A 7,028-nucleotide genomic window follows, 5' to 3' on the forward strand; every position below is an offset into this window, starting at 1 on the left:
GCTCTTCACATGAGGTGGCCAAAGTATTGGAGTTTCAGCTTTAGCATCATTCCTTCCAAAGAAATCCCTTTATTAATATCAAATTCTACATTTTGGTACATTGTCATTTTCTGAACTCAGAGGATATCATTGAATATACTAATGTAAATATATGGTAAATTATCACGTATGTTTTGAGTGTCAGGTGTAGAAAAAGATACCTATATGATGTTCAGAAAATACTGTGTAAGCAATTATAACATATACTTTACATTTACAAATTTTAGGTAAATAACACTGATTTATAGATTTCAAAGAAAGAATGAAAATCTCCATGACACTGATCTCTACACTGAATTAATCTTTTATTTCTCTCTTCTTACAATGCTTAGAAGTAGATAATAAATTTACAATTTTACAAGTTTGGATATACTTAAGTGGCAATAAGAAAATATTTTAAAAACATGAATTTTTAAATACAGAAAAAATAATCTAGTCTAAATACTAACTGAAGTCTCATACTCATTTACCTTCTCATTTTTCCCTTTTTTGTAAGTTATGCTCAGTGAATGCAGACACAATTTTCTGAAGGATATAAAAATAACCTACCTGTTCTATTTTCCTAACAATGATACTGTGAGAACGGAAAAAAAAAAACTTCTTTGAAAAAATAAAAGCTGCTGTACAGACATGAGGTGTTATCATATCATTGTTGTTCTTTATGAGAAAAGGCTGCGTTGATTTGAGGAAATGAAGAAAGAATAGATTAACTGAAGATCCTGCATTGCTCCTACTGCTATAGAAGGCTCACTCTTTTTTATATTTATTAATTCAATCATATCTATTTTCATATGTCTACTCAGTACATTGCAGATTTCACAGACCTACAGGCTCTTTTTTTTTCAGTAAGTGAAAAAGAAAATAGAGTAAATATTTTCTCTAAAGTGATCTGTAAATAGACATGGCTTCTAAATTTAAGGGAAATTCTCTTGGGATTTAAAGCTCCTTTTCAAATTCCTGTTTTCTCTAAAATATGCCACAGCACCACACTGATATAAAAAAAAATCTCTCTCCTACTTGGGAGTTGAGCACCAACTTATTTGTAATCAAATAAATATTATAGAAATATATTCTGATATATATAATTTGCATCAAGCAAATGAAAAAGATGTCTAGATACTAGATTGCCTATTTTCAGTTACTACAGTTAAATCACAAGATATATGGACCACTGATCAAATCTATCACCTTTATGATTTTAGGAAGTATTTTCTTAAAGGATGTTGCTTTACATGCTGAATAAAATAAAGATTTATTTGGAAAGACAGAGTAGATCAGGATCATATCTCTGTCTTATTGGGTTTTTTTTTTTTCTGAAATAGAAAACTTAGAAAGTTCTGAAAATTAATCTGGATCAGAAAGTGAAACACTGAATTCAAATTAAGGGTAACACACAATCTTGATTTCCCCTTGAGGTTGTCCTGTCACTTGCAAAACATATTTAGCTTACTTCAGGCTCCCCATTTTAATTATGTTTCCAAAACTATTTTGTGATGGTACTATATAAGTGAACTACTTTTAAATTCCTTTTATCTTCTTTTCTTCTTTCAGATAAAAATACATGCATTCAGTCAACAAGCATTTATAGAGACCCTACTATGTGCTAGGGGCATTGCTCTCTCTGTTTTGAGATATGAAGATGAATGGAAACATGTATGGTTCCTCTTCAGTGCTGGCTTCAGGGGCATATAACCTATCTTTAGAAGAGGCCCACACTTGGCTTAATACTTGGCAATTTCCATCTTCAAATTCTTAATTTCTGAACAAGGGAATTATATTTATATTTTACTCTGGGCTCTCTAAATTAGGGAGCCAGCTCTGCCTCTGTAGTTAAACTCAGAGTCAGTCATACATCCTGACATGTGAACAAATAAATTGCATGTTTGTTATAATTATTATGACCACCCAGAAAGAAAATGCCTAAGTTTGCTTTAGAAAATCAGACAGCACTTCAAAACAGAGAGTCACTCATTCAACAGTTACTTATTGAGCAACTGCTTTCTGTTGGGCAGTCTTCTAAGTGCTAGAGAAAGAGGATCAAGTAAAACAAAACAAAAAAAGTCATGAAAGTTACATTCAGTTCAGTAGACCCAAATAACCCATAAACAAAATTATGATGTCAGATAGTGGGAAATGCTATAGAGAAAAAATGTCAGGAAGTAGAATAAGGAGTGGTGGGGAATTAGGATGATTGTAAATTGAGATAGGCTGGTTTTTCCAGTGGTCATGTATGGATGTGAGAGTTGGACTGTGAAGAAAGCTGAGCGCCGAAGAATTGATGCTTTTGAACTGTGGTGTTGGAGAAGAGTCTTGAGAGTCCCTTGGACTGCAAGGAGATCCAACCAGTCCATTCTAAAGGAGATCAGTCCTGGGATTTCTTTGGAAAGACTGATGCTAAAGCTGAAACTCCAATACTTTGGCCACCTCATGCGAAGAGTTGACTCATTGGAAAAGACTGATGCTGGGAGGGATTGGGGGCAGGAGGAAGAGGGGACAACAGAGGATGAGATGGCTGGATGGCATCACCGACTCGATGGACGTGAGTTTGAGTGAACTCCAGGAGATGGTGATGGACAGGGAGGCCTGGCATGCTGCGATTCATGGGGTCACAGAGAGTCAGACATGATTGAGTGACTGAACTGAACTGAACTGCGCTAAAGTGGCCTCATGGAGAAAATGACAAAGGAGATGAGAAGATAAGGGGAAAGAACACTATGAGCAAGAGGAAACAAAATAAGAAGGGAGAGAGGACCTGAGGTGAAAGTGAGCATGTTGAGTTCAAGGAAGGGCAAGGAAGCCAGTATGGGGAGTGGAGTGAGTGAGGAGACTTGAAGTCTGGGAGGAAAGCAGGGAGTGAAATGGGAAGTGTATTGAGTGAAATGGGAAGCAACTGGCAGGTTTTGTACAAGTTAAACCATCAGACATATTTTAATTGGAGCAATCTTGTTGCCATGTTGAAAATACACTTACAAGGCCCAAAAATGGAAGCAGGGAGGACAGATTGGATTTAATAATCCAAATAAGAGATGATAGTGGGTTTGGCCAGAAAGTGGAGTTGGTGAGAGGTGATCAGATTCTGCACATGTTTTGTGGTAGAGTCATCAGAATTTGCCTGCAGCTTCAATGCAGAGATATAAGAAAAAAGAGGAGTCAAAGATGACTTAACTGGGAGAATGGAGCACTCATATATAGAAATGGGAAAGACTGTGGTAGAAGCAAGTTTAACACTTAACACTTGAAAATCCTACTAAAGTGATATGTTATGTCTGCAGTCCACACTAGTCTGCAAGAAACTCAAGGCTAGGGATATTTGGAGTCTTTGCAACTCCAAAACCTTGCTCATTACTTCGCAGTGTAGATGGCCAACAAAGGTTAATGATCTTTAATGGGTCAGATTACTTAGTATGCCACCAGTTAAAACCCCCCTTCCAGGAATTCCCTGGTGTCCAGAGGTTAGGACTCCACACTTCCATTGCAGGGGCACGGGTTCCATCCCTGGTGTGGGGAACCAAGATCCTGCAGGTTGCATGGTGTGGCTAAAAACAATAAACCAACCAACCAAACAAACAAAAAAACCCTACTGCCCTCTTAGATTGTCTGACTGTAGTCAGTGGTTTTGATTCCTTCCAGGAGGCGATCACAAGTATAATCTGTCCAAATTTGTTTGGTAAATAATAGTTGTTCATTTGGTTAGTCACTGCCACCCACACCTCCTATCTCCAAGGCACCTGAATGAGAAATGTTGGCAGAACAAAAACTGCTTTAACAGGATTCCACTGAAAGGAAATTTTAAAGAACACAGACAGTTCTGTTTACTTAATGTTCGCAATATTTGTATAAGGTGTATATGTCTTTATTTTCTCTCTCTGATTTTAAGGGAGTAATTCTTCAGGGACATGAGAGCCCGGGGCAAGAAGAAAGCACAAAAGTGTAACATTTTCACTGACATGATATAAGACTACAAAAGAAAAAAAAAAAAAAAAACTTTAAATCTTTACACTACCTGTTATATTTCATTGTTTTACCTCCTTTATTCATTTTTCTTGTCTATTCTTTTTTCTTTTGAAGTCACCCATTAAATGAAAGAGGATAATGACATATTTCCAATAAATCTATTAATATTCATTGAATGAAAATGGGCTTTAGTACCATATAAATGATAAAACCAGAAGCAGCAGAAATTATTCCTTGACAAATCAAATTAAGATGAAGCTTTGCTAGTATTCTGAATATTTGGAGCAAAATAAAAGGAAACATTTTTACAAGAGCATTTGTAGTTTGAAAACACAAGTGTGTAATAATCATTATAGAAAATTATTAAAGCTTATTAACTAATTGCATTCAAGTACAGCAGACATTCTCCTGAATGTCTGAAAAGGTTTATGAAATTGAACATTCAGAACTGCTAAATTCTTTTTTTTTAATTAATTTATTTTTTTAGTTTACAATATTGTCTTGGTTTTGCCATACATCAACATGCATCCACCACGGGTGTACACATGTTCCCCATCCTGAACCCCCCTCCCACCTCCCTCCCTATACCATCCCTCTGGGTCATCCCGGTGCACCAGCCCCAAGCTTCCTGTATCCTGCATCTAACCTGGACTGGCGATTCGTTTCTCATATGATGTTATACATGTTTTAATGCCGTTCTCCCAAATCATCCCCCTGTTCCCTCTCCCACAGAGTCCAAAAGACTGTTCTATACATCTGTGTCTCTTTTGCTGTCTCACATACAGGGTTGTCGTTACCATCTTTCTAAATTCCATATATATGCATTAGTATACTGTATTGGTGTTTTTCTTTCTAGCTTACTTCACTCTGTATAATAGGCTCCAGTTTCATCCATCTCATTAGAACTGATTCAAATGTATTCTTTTTAATGGCTGAGTAATACTCCATTGTGAATATGTACCACAGCTTTCTTATCCATTTATCTGCTGATGAATTCTTTCATTAATAAAGTTTCACATTGTATTTCAGAGAAAAAGTATGAAAGATACTAGATCAGAGAATATGTTTGTATGAATCTCTATAGTTTTTTTAATTAGAAAATTGGTTTACTATGTCTGTAAATGTATGTGAATAAATAGCATTTAAATTATTATATGCAGTAGAATTAGAAAGAAGATACTATATGAAAAAAATCAGTCATTTCATGATAATATTCTACGGTATAGAAAATTTACCCACACTGTGTGTGGGTAAATCAGATTTTATAACTGATATTCTAATGTAAGTTGTTTACTATTAATTCATTTATTTTATTTCACTCCAGAGGATATGCTATTTTTTTCATTTTGAAATGTATTTCATTATTATTGAGAAATCAGAAAACACAAAGTATTGGGAAAGAGTTAAACAACAAAATCAAATTTAACAACCAAATCAGCAACTTTCACATTGTACGAAGTATCTCACCGGGCTTCCCCGGTGGCTCAGATGGTAAAGAATCCGCCTGCAGTGAGGGAGACCTGGGTTTGATCCCTGGGTTAGGAAGATCCCTGGAGGAGGAAATGGCTACCTACTCCAGTATTCTTGCTTGGAGAATCCCCAGGGGCGGAGGAGCCTGGTGGGCTACAGCCAATGAGGTCACAAAGAGTTGGACTCGACTGAGCATTAAGCGCACAGCATATCGCTATCTTGTTATTGTTGTTTAGTTGCTAAGTCATGTCCAGCTCTTTTTCAACTCATGGACTGTAGCCCACCAGGATCCTCTGTCCATGGGATTTCCCAGGCAAAAATACTAAAGTGGGTTGCCATTTCCTTCTCCAGGGGATCTTCCCAACCCAGGGATCACACTCACGTCTCCTGAATTGGCAGGTGGATTCTCTACCATTGAGTCACCAGGGACGCCCATATTACTATCTAATGTGTGTAAATACCACTGAATTAAAAGTGGCCAGCATGTCAGGGGGCCACAAATTTAAATCTATTGAGATTATAATAATATCTCCTGTGTTAAAAAATACATGTTTTGAAAGGTCTGGAGTACTTATACAAGAAAATTTGGTAAACATTACCAACAACATCAAAATGAGTTACAGACAAAATAGTCCCAACATTGAGAGTGTTATTTTCAAGTCTCTATGATATAAAGATACTGAGTTTTAGTGTATACTTTTATGTCTATTGATGTTTGAGTTTCTGGTGTAGAGACATTTTCTTTCAAATCCAACCTGCCTGGATTATTCCTGGATATAACTGTGCATTAGTAATACTTACTAAACAAAAGAAACAGATAACCTTGCATCTCATCATACTGATTTATTACACATATTATTATATGATATTTATCATATCACATATCCATCCATATTCATTAAAATATTCTCCATATCATTTTTCCATCTTTCAGTTTTGGTCTGTTTTAAAGCCAATCAATCCTTTTTTCTATACCATTTCTGATTTTTCCATTTAGTCTATAGACACTGTGTCAGAAGTGAACTTTTCATCAGAAAATTCAACTCTTTCAGAAATATTACCTATCTTCATTTTTTCTAAATTAAAATCTACAAGCCCCAGCATTACAACCATACCTAGTGGGCCTTCTCTTTCCCTAGGTTTCTATATGGAAATTCATGTGTTACCATGAGGATGAAAGCAAGAGTCCTCTCATTTTTCTGAGCATCTGGGTTTCCTTAAGCCCTCTACCATCACCACCCCATAAACTCTTAAAGTATGGTGTAGGCTAAGGTTTGCCCAGTTTACTTGCACTACCCTCTTGGCAAGACATGCAAAATGGCTTACTTTATACTTTTGAATGTGAGGGTGTTTTGCAGCTATTTATTCTCAGCCTGAGGCCTCAACAATTGTCTACAGATAGATCACTTTGAGTACTATGATTTAGTGTCTCCATCATATCACAAGTATCTATCAAATAAATTAACTTATTGATGAGAACATGGATGCATCTTTCACCTGGGATTCCATACTTGGAATAAAAGGCAATATCATTTACCTTGTAAATTCTCTGGAGACCTTCTGTG

Source organism: Bos indicus x Bos taurus, chromosome 5 (genome assembly GCF_003369695.1).
Source record: "Bos indicus x Bos taurus breed Angus x Brahman F1 hybrid chromosome 5, Bos_hybrid_MaternalHap_v2.0, whole genome shotgun sequence".
Taxonomy (NCBI): Eukaryota; Metazoa; Chordata; class Mammalia; order Artiodactyla; family Bovidae; genus Bos; species Bos indicus x Bos taurus.